The sequence below is a fragment of the Tupaia chinensis genome, unplaced genomic scaffold (genome assembly GCF_000334495.1).
Source record: "Tupaia chinensis unplaced genomic scaffold, TupChi_1.0 Scaffold142716_1, whole genome shotgun sequence".
NCBI classification, from domain to species: Eukaryota; Metazoa; Chordata; class Mammalia; order Scandentia; family Tupaiidae; genus Tupaia; species Tupaia belangeri.
In genome coordinates, this window is record NW_006202562.1 from 1,566,607 (window position 1) to 1,580,589 (window position 13,983).

Sequence of the window (13,983 nt, forward strand, 5' to 3'; positions counted from 1 at the left end):
AGTCAGGAAACCAATCTTTGCGGGACCTCAAACAGCTCGTGTTTGCCCAAGTTTGTCCACTCCTGTTACACATCTCCAGTACAAGGCCGGGACTGCTTGTGAGATTTGACAGGCTGATGGCGTCAACTTGAACTTAGCTTCAGCTGCATCTAAATAGCTTGTCGACGTTCTGTGCGAGCTCAGGGCTTGGGTGCCGAAGGGGAGGGGCTGACTTCACTGCAGAAAGTCCCACTCTCTGCACTTGCGGCAGTCTACCACAGGGACCAGTGAAGGCAGACGTGTGAGCTGCAGAGAGGTTTAGCCCCCACGGCTTGATTTGAATCATACCACTCGAATAAGGGCACATATTTGGAATAATACGAAGATGACCACTTGGAATGGAGTGTTCTGATGACAAGAAACCACAATGAATCCAGCCACGGGGCCCTTCCTCTGTGCTCTGCTGGCTTTTGATGGACTCTGGGCAGGAGCCCATCAAGGAAGTGCTGCACTCACAGGGGGAGAGTCAGCATGTCATTCTGTGGTGCTGCGTGGCCCGATCTCCCAGGGGGCCCGAGTGCTTCTTCACATCCTAGCAGCTTCTGTGATGGGTCTGATTTAAAGCTCCTGGATGAAAGGATGGAATACTAACTACTGCAGCAGCAGCACCAAGAGCAGTCTGCTAGGCCGGGTGTGCTCAGATGGCTGTGTGTCACCTGTAGTCATGGTGTCACCCAGGCCAGCTCTGCTCAAGATGGAGATGCCACAATGCCTCCTTCGCCCTCCCGCTGGCATGAAGTAGAGCCAACACCTGCACACCGGCCAGGAGCCACCCTGAGTACACTCTCAGGCGGTTCTGCTGTCTCCTGCCCCTGCCGAGTCTCACCCGCTATGACAGGCATGTCCCCTCAGTTTTCACAGAGGCGAGTAGGTCACATGTCCTGTCAGTAATGTCTGAGAAGTTGAGCTGCCACCATCTCACCCAGCATTTCATGGGGCTGGTGGGTCCTTTTCTACTTAAAAGGGCCCCTGAGATGGGGTGCGTGCTCCTGGCACTGGGAGCTGGGCGGTGTCCTCTGCCTGGAGTCCCTTTAGGAGCTGGCCATTGCCTCCTGTCACATGAGTGTTCTGCCAGTGACCTTCACCCTCTCCAGCCATGGGTCTCTGCAGGAGCCTCTCTGGAACCTCTGGCTTGCCTCACAGCTGCAGTGGGCCCACGCTGTCTGTCACAGGTCCTGGGGCTGAGTCCACCCTGTGGCCCACCAGTGTCCTAGTGCAGCTGCACAAGGCAACTCCGACTCTAGACGGGGTTGCCCTGTGGCCCTGCTACCGGTCTCAGTGTCTGCCTGGGTGTTTTCTCTGAAGCCACAGAAACTGCAGTGCAGGGCGGATGGTCGCTGACCAATGGCTGCAAAGAGGTGAAAACCTCTCTGCCCACTCGACCTCAGACAAGGGGCCCTAGGAATGCTGGGAGCCGAGTCCCCGTGCCTGTCAGGTCAGCAGTAGTCCACCCTTTAAGGGCCTTTCTCCTTTTCCCCCTTTCACTTCTACTTCCTGGGAGTCCCTCCCCAAATCTCAGGCCTTACTTTGAGGGTAGAGGCTTCTGGGATCCTTCTGGTCCAGTCAGAGACAGTGGTTGGATTCCCCAGAGTGGCTTGGCAGCAGGAAGTTGCCCAGGGAGTTGCTGGTGGCACAGTCTATCCAGGGAGGGATCTGTCTGTGAGGAGAGAAAACTGAGATACAGAGGGGGAGGGAGAGGAGCCCTGTAGAATCGGGTTTTTGTTCTGTCTTGCCTGACGCCCAGCGTGCAGCCTCCTCCCTGCAGACCACTGAGAGCTAGCCCTATCTTGGCTCACTCACGGGCTCCTCATCCAATGACCACAGGAAAAGCCACGACTCCAGTGACTGTCTCTGCTAAGGGACTGCCCACTGCCATCCCTCGATCAGCCCCGTCAACGGCCCGGCAGGCCTGGTGCAGCCTGAGCAACCCAGACCCCTGAGCCTCCCTGGGCTGACTGCTCCTGTCCCAGAGCACCATAGTCCTTCTCGATGGCTTCCATCCATCTCTCCTCTTCTCTGCGGTTGAGTCCCTGGGGTCGTGGATAAGCACGGTGACAAGTAGAAATGCAGTGGGTATTCTGGCCTCCCCTTCACACAGACTTGACTCCTGCCTCCTCCGGCTTCTCATGGTCCCTCCGTGTTATTAACTACATGTCAGATCTCCCTCGTGGCAACCTGGTTTTGCTGGTTAGCCCTCTTTGCTGCTTTCTCAGTGGCCAAGGCCCTTGTAGTATGGCCTATTTTTTATTCTTGTTTTCTCCCCCCCCTTTTTTTTTTAAATTTTTAAATTGGCAGAAGGCACATGTACTTGCCAGAGAGAGACAGAGTGAGGGAAAGAACCCCCAATGAGGTGTGGCCATGTCACAATCCCATCTCTATTTCTCCATATTGTTGGGATTTGGGGCACTCACACTCACCTGGCATGTTTTTCTGGCTGCCATGGTCAGGACTCAGACTGCGGTTGGCCATGAGGGACCCAGATCCCTGAGCTACTAAGTTGTGAGCCCAGCTCCTCTTTGTCCTCCAGCTTTATCCCTTCCTCATCCTCTTTCATCAGCTGCATGAAAGCCCAGGAGTCCGAGTCCTGTTCTGCAGTCACTGCCATGCCCTGCCATTGGCAGTAAAGAACAGAAACAGACACAAGGGGAGACCTTAAAGCTTAAAAAGCCTCGCCTCCTTGGTTCTCCATTTGACACAGTTAAAACCTACAGAGGTAAATGTTCTTAAGGCAAAGCCATGGGTGGCAACCACTGTGTGGACCAACAGCCAGTGTGATTTCCCCAGGACACACGTTCACACTTGTTTTCTTCCTTTAAAGAGAAAAAGAAAGATTACTTCTTCGGGAGACATGGGTACTCCCATAGGGCCTCCTGCATGCTCCACCCCAGCCTCAGCCAGCACTGACTACGCGTGTGCATGCAGAGTGGCCTCGGGTCACAACTGACACCGTCCCACGTGGGTCCAGATGTGTGATGCCACACCACCTCCTGGCTCCTCACACCTGCTTTTTTTTTTCTTTTTTTTCCCATTGCAGTCTGAAAACAGCCACTGTTAATTTACTGACCAGACTACAAAAATAGTCATGCTGATACCTTAGTTCATCCTTCTAATAAGTCTGTTGATCTGGTCTTCCTTGTTGCCAGCATCTCCACCTTCTGCAAAATGGGTGGTCTTTTTCTTCATTCTACCTCATGGAGAAGATAATTTGAAGGGCCACAGTTAGTTATTTGCTTCTTTGAAGAGTTTTCCAACAGTATAGATTTCATGAATCAGATCCCCCATGCAGATGATGCCGAATTTACCAAGAGATCGTGCAGTCAAAGAGTTATCTGTCAAAGCAATTTGCTTCTTATTGATTTTGCCATGACCACGTTTGTAGATCAGTTCATTTACTGACTTCAGATTTGGGTACCCCCATGCAATATATGGTTCCACAATTCTCAGCATGTTAATTGAGGCCTTGTTGAGTAACAAAGGTGCCATTGAAGATCTGGTGAAGACGAAGAAGCTGCAACACCTTTCGAACCTTTGGGCTCACTCCATTGATACCTCTGATCCTGATGACAAATGCCAATTTGGGTTCTGCAGGTACATAGAAGTTGCCAGCTTTTCTTGCCATCCTGGCCATGTGAATCTCAGTTCTGTACATCTGTCTATACTTCTTATGATAGTGCTTAGCTTTTTCACAGATAAGCTTCCTCCTTGCCTTTTGAAGCATCTTTTGAGCAAACATCTTTCTCAGGCACTTGATCTTCAGCTCTGCAAAATTCCTTTGCTTTTTCTTAAGGGTTTCTGGCACAGCACGAACCTTTTTCTTGGTGGCTTCCGTGGCAGCAGGAGCCTTTTTCTTGGTTTCTGCCACAGCAGGAACCTTCTTTTTCTTCTCTTGAATGCCCTCCATGATTCCAGCCGGAAAAGAGCTCACACCTACCTTTTAACACATCTAAGAGGGGCAGTTGTTAAGGAGGCTCGTGGAGCTGACTGCCACACTGGAGACCTCCCAGCACTCAGTCCTAGAATGCTCTTTCTGGCTTTTTCTTCCATCATTGCTGTTCTTGGAAAATCCGCCACAAACCCTAAATGATAAGAGACCATTCTCGGTATATCCCCGCTGGCTGTTTTCTCCATGGTCCTTTAGGCTCTGACAGGAGATGAGCTGCAGGCTGGGGAGATGCTGCCATCATACTGAAACGTTGGTTGATGAGGGAAGGAGCCAAGTGTGCTTGAAATTGGGTCAGAGCAACACTCATAGGAAACCGTGCTGCCATTTCCCCCCCTTATTCTATGCACTTAGTTAACATTGCTTAGAAGGTGCAAGAGTAATGGTATTTCCTCTGATCTTCTGCATTCCCAACTCCTTCTTTCTTCCTCTCTCTTTCTCTCTCTCTCTTTTTAATGATAGATTGCATGCCCTTTCCAAAGAGACAGAGAGAGGAAAAGTGAGAAATCACTCTGTAGAGGGGATGGCCATATCACAATTCTTTCTCCTCCATTCTCCTCTTAGGATTTTGGGCACACTTGCCCAGTGTGACTTTCAAACCTCCAGGTCCAGGATTTGAACCACGATCAGTCATGTGGGAGTCCAGTACCCTAACCACCGTACCACCTGCTAGCCTCTCTGATCCCTTCTTTCATGAGCATACATACATCCAGTCTCATTTTATTTAATGACTGTAGACACATTGTTTCAGATGAGGAAAAAGGAGGAAAGCAATGCCAGTTTTTATAGCTGCATGACTTCTGATATTCTCGGGGACAATATCTGGTTCCAGATGAGATGTGCCAAATTCATTCTCTTAGGTAATTTTCAGAGCATATTTCTCCCTGAGCTAGTTAGTTTATTCTGAGGACAGAAGTAGGCAGGCCATTACCAGGGCCATTTGATGAAAATGAGCCAGATTCTCAGTCTAGTAAGCTCTCACTAGCCCAGCTGTTGGTTGTGGGCCAGGTAGACGCCTCCACTGGTGTCGAATGTCAATATCCACCCCGGATCCGCCCACGCTGCCCAGATAGCTGTCGCTGTCGCAATTCTTCACCTCTATGTGCTTTCACCTCTATGTGTGCATACCTGGAGCTGCCATAGCCCCTCCATGGCCCTCCAACCCCCTACTGGAGGTCTTCAGACAGGTCTCTACAGCCTCCTGCATGGCTCCTTCCGAAGGTACGCTCAGCTCTCTACCAAGAGGATTTGAGCCACACTTGTGGGCCAGAGGTCTGGGGAGATCAGGCATTGGAAGCTGCCCCCAACCAATCACAGACAGGGTTCAGCGTATTGAGCCCCAAGGTTCACAGGAGCGCAGATCTGCAGCGTGTTCTACTCCTAGGGGTCTGTGGTGATGAGGAGCCCCTCTGCACGATGGCAGTCAGCACAGGAACGTGCTTCCACAGCTGCCTTCTCTCCCGCCCTCATTCCCTAGCTCCTCCAAGGGCATTTCCTGGAATCACTTAGCGAATAAACAACTTGCACCCCAAGTTGTGCTTAAGGACTTGCTTTTGAGAGAAGCCAAACTAAGACGTGATGTCAGGAAAACAAGCTGGCACTCATTAAAATGTTCAGCCTGGGTGGAACAGTGCCAACCAGGCCTCTTCTCTCTGATCTTCAGAACCGTGATTGGTCAGGACCGGCTGGGATTGTAACGCTGTCTAGACCTCATCAAACTTTAATGCATGCCCGGAAACCGTGGTAACGATTCATCCTTCCTAACAAGCTCCCAGGTGGGGCTGATGTGATGGCGGACGGACTGCACCATGGACAGCAGAAACTAGAGAACTTCCAACTTTTATCCAGAATGATGTGTCTTCTCCTAAATGAAGAGTCCTTCAACTTTGTGTTAGGCCACAGATGTGTCAATATTAAAAAGAAATTTCACACAGGGAACTCAAATGCCTTATGTAAAAAAAAAAAATGATTAACCCAATTAAAAGATGGGAAAATGAGCAGAACAAAAATCGAAGGATGCATACGAACACCCAAAAAGCATATGAGGAAATGCTCAATATCCCTCAACATAAGGGAGATGGAGATTAAAAACCACAATGAGATACCACCTAATCCCTGTCAGAATGGCAGAGATTAAGAATATAAAAAGTGATAAGTGTTGGCGAGGATGTGGTGAAAAGGGAACCCTCCTACACTGTTGGTGGGAATGTAAACTAGTTCAACCACTGTGGAGAACAATATGGAGGTTCCTCAAAGATCTACAAATAGAACTACGATTTGATCCAGCAATCCCACTTCTGGGTATTTACCCAAAGGACAGGAGAATGCTCAGTCAGAAAAGTGCTTGCACATCAATGTTTATTACAGCATTATTCACAACTGCCAAGACATGGAACCAACCTAAGTGTCTGATGAACCAGCAAACTGATGAATGGATTGGAAAAGTGTGGCATATATACTCTATGGAATACTACTCAGCCATAAAAAATAACAAGACCCTGGCATTTGATAGAAAGTGGTCAGATATGGAGGATCTATTGCTAAGTGAAGTAAGCCAGGCTATGAAAGAAAGATATTGTATGTATCCATTTAATATATACCGACTATCCGCACCCTATGGTAGAGAGTGAAATATTGGAGGACATAAAAGCAGTGAAAGTACTTAATGAGAATAAGACAGTGTGGAATGGGGGGGTGAAGGGAAGAGGGTGGAGTAAGATAGCAAGAGAACAATAGAGAGGCAGGATGTTAGTGGGAAACAGAGATGGCTTATTAACTGTTGATGATGACATGTATAGTATTCTCAACTGGATTGATCTGAGAAGTATTTCATGATGGGTAAAGTCTTTTTACAAGCAAAATGAGAAATAGTGATTGACTGTTTAAAAAATAATTGGAATAATAATAATAATGATGGGGAAAAACAATGAAAAGATATTGAATGATGAACTGGGGTGATTAATGTCTCTATATTGACTGACAAGCATGGCATTCCCTTTTGAAAAAGCAGTGTAATACACTGTAAAGTTATATGCAATCCAATGTAACATAAAGAAGATTATGATGATAATAAAAAAAATGTTTTAAAATATTAAAAATAAATTTTAGGATATACTGAAATAATATGTGTGAGGCTCTGTTTCAAGTTTTGAAGAAGAGAATAATCAGGCTGCCTTTGCCACGAGGGTTACTACACAGACCCAGTGGGCTCTCCGGAAACTTGGAGACTTTCCTGTGATACTCGACAATCTTGTTTTCTCTCTCACTCCCCCTGTGGGTACCTTCCCCATGACTGACAAGGGGAAGTGGCAGCTGGCCATTAGCCTTTATTGTACAGGGCAGGGTCCCCACAACCCAGGCCAGTTTGCTCGGAGCTAGGCCACACCAAGCTTCCTCTGTGTGCCCGGCTGCTCCCATCGCTCGCATTCTGCCCGAGCTCCTCCTCCTGTCAGATCAGGGGCGACATTAGATTCTCATTGGAGCACAAACTTTATTGTGAATTGCGTGTGCAAGGGATCTAGGCTATGCACTGTCATAAACCGTCCTCCCAGCCCCCACACCCATGGAAAAATGATCTTTTGTGAGGTCCCTGGTGCCAAAAAGTTTGGGGACCACTGGTACCGGATGTTCCTAATGGTCAGCTTTCGACCCAGTGACCCACTTTTGGTCCAATCAACGTTGGCCAGTAGTTTCGGTACCTTCCTGTGTTGTCATTTTAGTTCCTAAACAGACCTACTTCCTTTTCTTTCTTTCTTTCTCCTTTTCTTAATGGTGCAGCTGTTTTCAATAGACAGAGCAGGAGCTATGCAGAATATCTTACTCTGGATATATCTGATTATTTCCTTGTGGTGTCATTTAATTTGTTCCTCTGTTCCCTGTATTTTCTTCTTTTTCTTTTCTTTTCTTTTCTTTTTTTTCTTTTCTTTTCTTTTCTTTTTTCTTTTTTTTTTTTTTTTTTTGAAAGGTTTTTGCTATAGGGCGCATGCACTCGCCAGACAAACAGAGAGAGACCAGAGAGACAGAAAGCAAGAAATCACCCCCCAGTGGGGATGGTCATGCCGCAATCCCTTCTCCTCCATTCTCCTCTTGAGATCTTGGGCATGCATGCACACGCGCCTGGTGTGGGTTTTAAGCCAAGGGGTCCAGGACTCGAACCACGGTCGACTACGTGGGAGTCCAGCGACACAGCCATTACGCTAACTGCTGATTCCCTGTTCCCTGTATTTTCTGTAAACGAGAACTTGGTCTGACTTGATTAGATGTGATTAGGCTCAGTCTGAATGTTTTTGGTAAGAATTTATGGGGAACATGCTTTCTTTCTGCATCCAGTAATTGCTAATGTGGATGACAGTCAACTCTTTCAATTGCAAAATTAAGTCTTCTCTGGAAATGAACTAGTGACCTATGGGGTTTTCCAACAGCCCATATCTTCAAAAATCTGGTGTCCAGTGGCAATCCTTGCCTGAATTTACGACAACATCAAAGGCTACAGAAAGGTGATTCCCTAATTCTTCACTTCTTTCTAGGATGAAGCATTCTACTTTGTCAACTATGAGTGATTGAATTCTTTCCAAGTAGGCAGGGTAAGTGATTAATTCTTTAATCATCAATTTTTAGAATGAGGAATCAGTTAACCACCTTCATTGAGGGTAAAAGAGTATCTTCTGTCTTTCTTTCTCTCTCTCCCTCCCTCCCATCACTAGGGACACATGCACTTTAATTTATTCAAGGATTTAAACTCGATTACAGGGCCAGCTGATAGTCTGGTGGTTGAGACAGCTGGATCCCACATGGCCAACCCCCTCAGGTTCCATTGGCTTCCTCTGCTCAACATGACATCAACCTTACTCAGGGCGATATGGGAAAGTCGCAGCTTGGGCACTCAGGGGCTGCTACCAAGGGTGACACTGCTTTAGGTCTCTACGTTTTTCCAATGCAAAGTTTCTATCATAGGGCTTTTCCTGAAAGTTCAGAAAAAGATTAATGGTGTCATAATGCTCTCCTTCACCTAAGAGCTTGATTAATAATATTAATAACATTGTACTTATTCTTCCATATGATATTCATACAATAACATTTCTATATATGTATTGCTGCTAGTGAGAATTAGTGGCTAAAGAGGGCTTTCTGCAGTTCTTGTTGTCATTAGAATGTATTTCCCAAAGACACATCCAGAGCTGTGTTTGATAAGTATTTTCTCTGGTAGTGATGTTTCTAATTCAATGTCAACTTACGCTTATTTGTTTTCAATTTTAGCATATGCCATTTTAAATACTTTAAAACATGTATGTTATTTCCATGGTTCCAATGTTAGAACCATGGAAATAACATGAGTGTGTATTCTGAGAGTCTAATGTTCATCCCTCTTCTTTGTAGTCTGCCCTTTTGCCTACAGATTACTATTCTTGATAGTATTTGGTTTGTTCTTTCAATGTTTCTTTCTGAAATAAAACAAGATAATAGATCTAACATATAATCCCATGCATTTATATTTCCCTTTTTATTTTACACAAAACATAGCATCCTGCTTACACTGCCGGTTCCTGGTTTTCTTTTCCTATTTTTTTTTTCACTTTATAGTAAATCACAGAGATTTCTTATGCAACAGGTAATACGTGTACATTGAACGTGGATGCTATCCACTATTTTTTGTTTTGCTTGTTTTGGTTTTTAATTAATTAATTAATGTTTAAAGTTTATTTTGGGAGGGGCCAGCAGATGGCGTGGTGGTTAAAGGTGCTGGATTCCCACATGGCTGACTGTGGTTTGAGTCCCGAAACTGGCAGCTCGTTTTATCTCTTTCCCTTTACTCTCTCTCTCTGTCTCTCTCTGGTCAAATTTAAAAAATAAATCAATAATAATAAGAACAAATGGAATTAAATCAATAAATCTAAAATATTATTTTTTCAATTTTCATTATCATTATTATTAGTAGTAGTAGTAGTATTTGTACATTTGATCACTATACATCATTTGGATTGTAAAGAGACTTTACCTACCATGATATACACCTCAGTTCAGCCCAGTTGAGAATACTATACACGTCGTCATCAACAGGTAATAATGCATATCTGTGTCCCACGAATGACTTACCTCTCTATTTTTCCCCCAAATTTCCCTTCCTATACTCTTCCCCTCTCCCACTCTCCTTCCACTTTGTCCCTAGTGTCCATAACAATTTTCAATGCTTTTATGTCCTCCAGTCTCTCAGTGTCTATCATATAGTGCAGCTAGTGGGCATATGTTAAGTGGAGACATACAATGTCTCTGTTTCATAACCTGACTTGCTTCACTCAGCAGTAAATCTTCCATATTTGTCCACTTTCTATCAGATGCCAGGGTCTTGTTGCTTTTTTATGGTTGAGTAGTATTCCATGGAATATATGTGCCATACTTTTTCAGTCCATTCATTTGTTTGTGGGCATTTGGGTTAGTTCCATGTCTTAGCAATCATGAATAATGCCTCAATAAATATAGATGTGTAAGTGCTTTTCCAACTGAGCATTCTCCTGTCCTTTGGGTAGATGCCTGAGAGTGGAATTGCTGGATCATAAGATAGTTCTATTTGAAGGTCTTTGAGGAGCCTCCATATTTTTCTCCACAGTGGCTGGACCAATTTACATTCCCACCAACAGCATAGGAGAGTTCCCCTTTCACCACATCACCGCCAACGCTTATTTTTTTTTTTTTAATCTTTGCCATTCTGATTGGGGTTAGGTGGTATCTTATTGTAGTTTTGATCTGCATCTTCCTTATGATGAGGGATGTTGAGTATTTTCTCATATGATTTTTAGCTGTTGGTATGTCTTCCTTAGAGAGTTGTTTATTCAACTCATTTTCCCATTTTTTAAAATTGGGTTAATCATTTTCTTCTGGGTAAGCTGCTTAAGTTCCCTGTGTATTCTGGTTATCAGTTCCTTATCTGAGGCATAGTTTACAAAATGTTCTCCCTTTCCAAGGGTTGTCAATTTACTAATTACTGTGTCCTTTGCTGTACAGAAACTTTTTAATCTGATGTAATCCCACTTGTTTATTTTGGAGATTATTGTCTATGTTTTCGGGGTCTTGCTTAAGAAGTCTTTGCCTACCCCAATGTCTCCCAGAGTTTCCCCAGTGTTTTCCACCAGTAATTTCACAGTTTGAGGTCTTAGGTTTAGATTTTTTATCCACTTTGAGGTGATTTTTGTTCATAGTGACAGACAGGGGTTCAGATTCATCTTTCTGCAGGTGGATACCTAGTTTTTCCAACACCATTTGCTAAAGATGTTTTCCTTTTCCCAGTAGATTGACTGGTGCCCTTTGTCAAAGATCAGTTGCCTGTATGTTTTAGGGTTTATTTCTGGGGTCTCTACTCTCTTCTATTGGTCCTCAATGTCTGTTTCTGTGCCAGTACTGTGCTGTTTTGACTACCACAGCTTTGTAATATATTTTGGGGTCAGGAAGTGAGACACCTCCCACTCCACTCTTTTTGCGTAGGATTGCTTTGGCAATATGGGGTCTTTTATGGTTCCAGATGAATTCTATGATTGTTTTTTCTAGATCTGTGAAGAATGTCTCTTGTAACTTTATAGGGATTGCATTAAACATAGAGATTAATTTGGGTGGGATTGCCATTTTAACTATATTAATTCTGCCAATCCAGGAACATGGGATGTCCTTCCACTTGTTTGTGTCATTTTTGATATTTTTTAAAAAAAGATTTTCATAATTTTCTTTATAGAGGTCTTTGGCTTTTTTGGTTAGTTTTATTCCTAGGTATCTTATACTTATTTTTTTTTTTGAGCAGGTTTTCTATTTTGGCAATATCATAAAATGATTTTAGACTTAGAGCTACTGTGACTTGGAAGACCTTACATATTCTAAACTGATATCGAACATCGATTAAACTTTTATTGGTTCTAACTGGAATGATCTAATGCAAATCCTCATAGCCCAGGGGCTCAATATAGCAAAGTTGCCCTGAAGACACTTTGGTAAAGCAATGGTGACCTGCCTGTTTAAGAGATTCACTTCTCAAGAAAAAGAGATGCCAAGGAGAGGTCAGTGTGTATTTATTAGGAATACTAAAAAGGCCCCACTGTTCAGTCTGAAATACCTAAAATGAGTGAAATGAAAAGGCTGAGCCTTATACTGGATGTCAGTTTACAGATTATCCACTGAACTGTCTATAGCTAACATCTTCGGTGCCGCTGTTATAGGGCACTCAAAGCTGCGTCTGCATGTTGGAAAGATTTTCTTTTTTCTTTGTTCATTCTTTTATTTTTTTTTTTTTTGAGAGGTTTTTGCTATAGGGCACATGCACTCGCCAGAAAGACAGAGAGAGACAGAGACAGAAAGTGAGACAGCCCTCCCCAGAAGGGATGGCCACACCATAATCCCTTCTCTTCTATTCTCCTCTCAGGATCTTGGGCACGCATATACACATGCCTGGTGTGAATTTAAGCCACCAGGTCCAGGACTCAAAACACAGTCAGCTACATGGGAGTCCAGCAATAAGTAGCCATTACGGCAACTGCTGGTCCCAGAAAGATTTTCTTTAAAGCAACATTAGTCCAAACAGATGACAGTCAACCATATAGCCATCTTCCTTTGGAGGGGGGTACCAGCCATTCTTCTCATGGATCTGTACCATGGACTTAGAGGACTCTTGGGCTCTTGCTAGGTCATACTGACTCTTACTTGCTCCAAACTGCACTGTGGCTTTGCCTTTGACTGGGGTGGCATTTGTCTGCATGATGACCGAGTCTATCGAGTAGGCTCTGCTCCAGCCCTGTGTAGTGAGAAGTACACACACAGTGCTCCACCATCCGGCACACACCCTCCTGAGAGGTCAGTGACGCCACTCGAACAAAGGGAGGAGAGAATGGAAAGTTATCCTTAAAAGAGAAGTTAAGCAAAATATATTCTATGCCTTCTTTTTCTTTTAAGATCTGAAGATCCCTGCCCAAAGGACTATCAGGGCCAGGCTTCTGCAGTTTAACATGCCAGTCATATAGACTGTTGCTTATGAGCTCAGTGGAGTAAATCCCTGTTTTATAACTCTGCAGTTTGTATATGGCCCTGAGTTCTTTCATCAGTCTGTCTGAAGCTTGCACTGACCCAGCCTCGGCATCATTTAAATGATCTTCCCTTTGTGTCTTACTAATTTTGTCTAATATTGCCAAATTTTCTCTTGCAAGCCCTTCATCCTCTGACTTTTCCCCACTGGTAGGCTCTTCTTCCTTCATCTCAGAGTGATCCAAGTCCTCTGCATCGTCAGCCATCTCTTCCTCCTCCTCCTCTTCTGAGGTCGCTTCCTCCGTTGTCCCATTCTGGCCCGAGGGCGGGCCTGGCACAGCAGCTTGGTGTCCCAGTACTTAGGGAGGTCATACAAATCTGCAGAGTTCACCTATCAGCCCTTTCAGCTGCTGCCGGAGAGAGTGGTTGTTCTTAGTATCTTCTAGACGATCCAGAACTGATGTCAGGCTTGGGTCATCAGAGTCCACGTGCCACATTGGTGAAGAGGTGGGTAAGATTCTGTGATGTCCCAGTGGGGCGTGAGCGGTGGCATGGGCAGCTACAGGAACTGGCTGTGTAGCTCCTCCAGCTCCAGCCCACGATGCGGAATCGCTTGTGGTTCTTGTCGAAGATGGACACTAGGAACTTCAGCTCAACCTTGAGCCCTGACATGGACATTTTCCTCTCACCTCTGGAGTGAGGGATGTGGAAGGGAAGCTGGCGTGGAGTTTCCATCCAGGCCACAGTCCAGGCTGCCACCGCTCTGCTGGCCCACCTCGGCTCTCCGGGCTCCACCTCTCCTGGCTGCCACCCCAGCCACATCATTGGGCTGGCGGTATCTTACACTTTAGTGGCTATGGTAAACGGGATTAATTCCTTCAGTTCTGTCTCTGTCTGCTTGTTGTTTGTATATAGAAATGCTACAGAATTTTGTACGTTAATTTTGTATCCTGTCACTTTACGGTATGCATTTATTACTTTGAGAAGCTTTTTCGTGGATACTATTA

General features: G+C 45.0%; 1 pseudogene; it reads right to left on the reverse strand.

Moving 5' to 3' along the window:
* Window positions 1-1,931: 1,931 nt before the first annotated feature.
* Window positions 1,932-13,654, reverse strand: LOC102476174 (ubiquitin-conjugating enzyme E2 Q2-like; annotated as a pseudogene).
* Window positions 13,655-13,983: the final 329 nt, after the last annotated feature.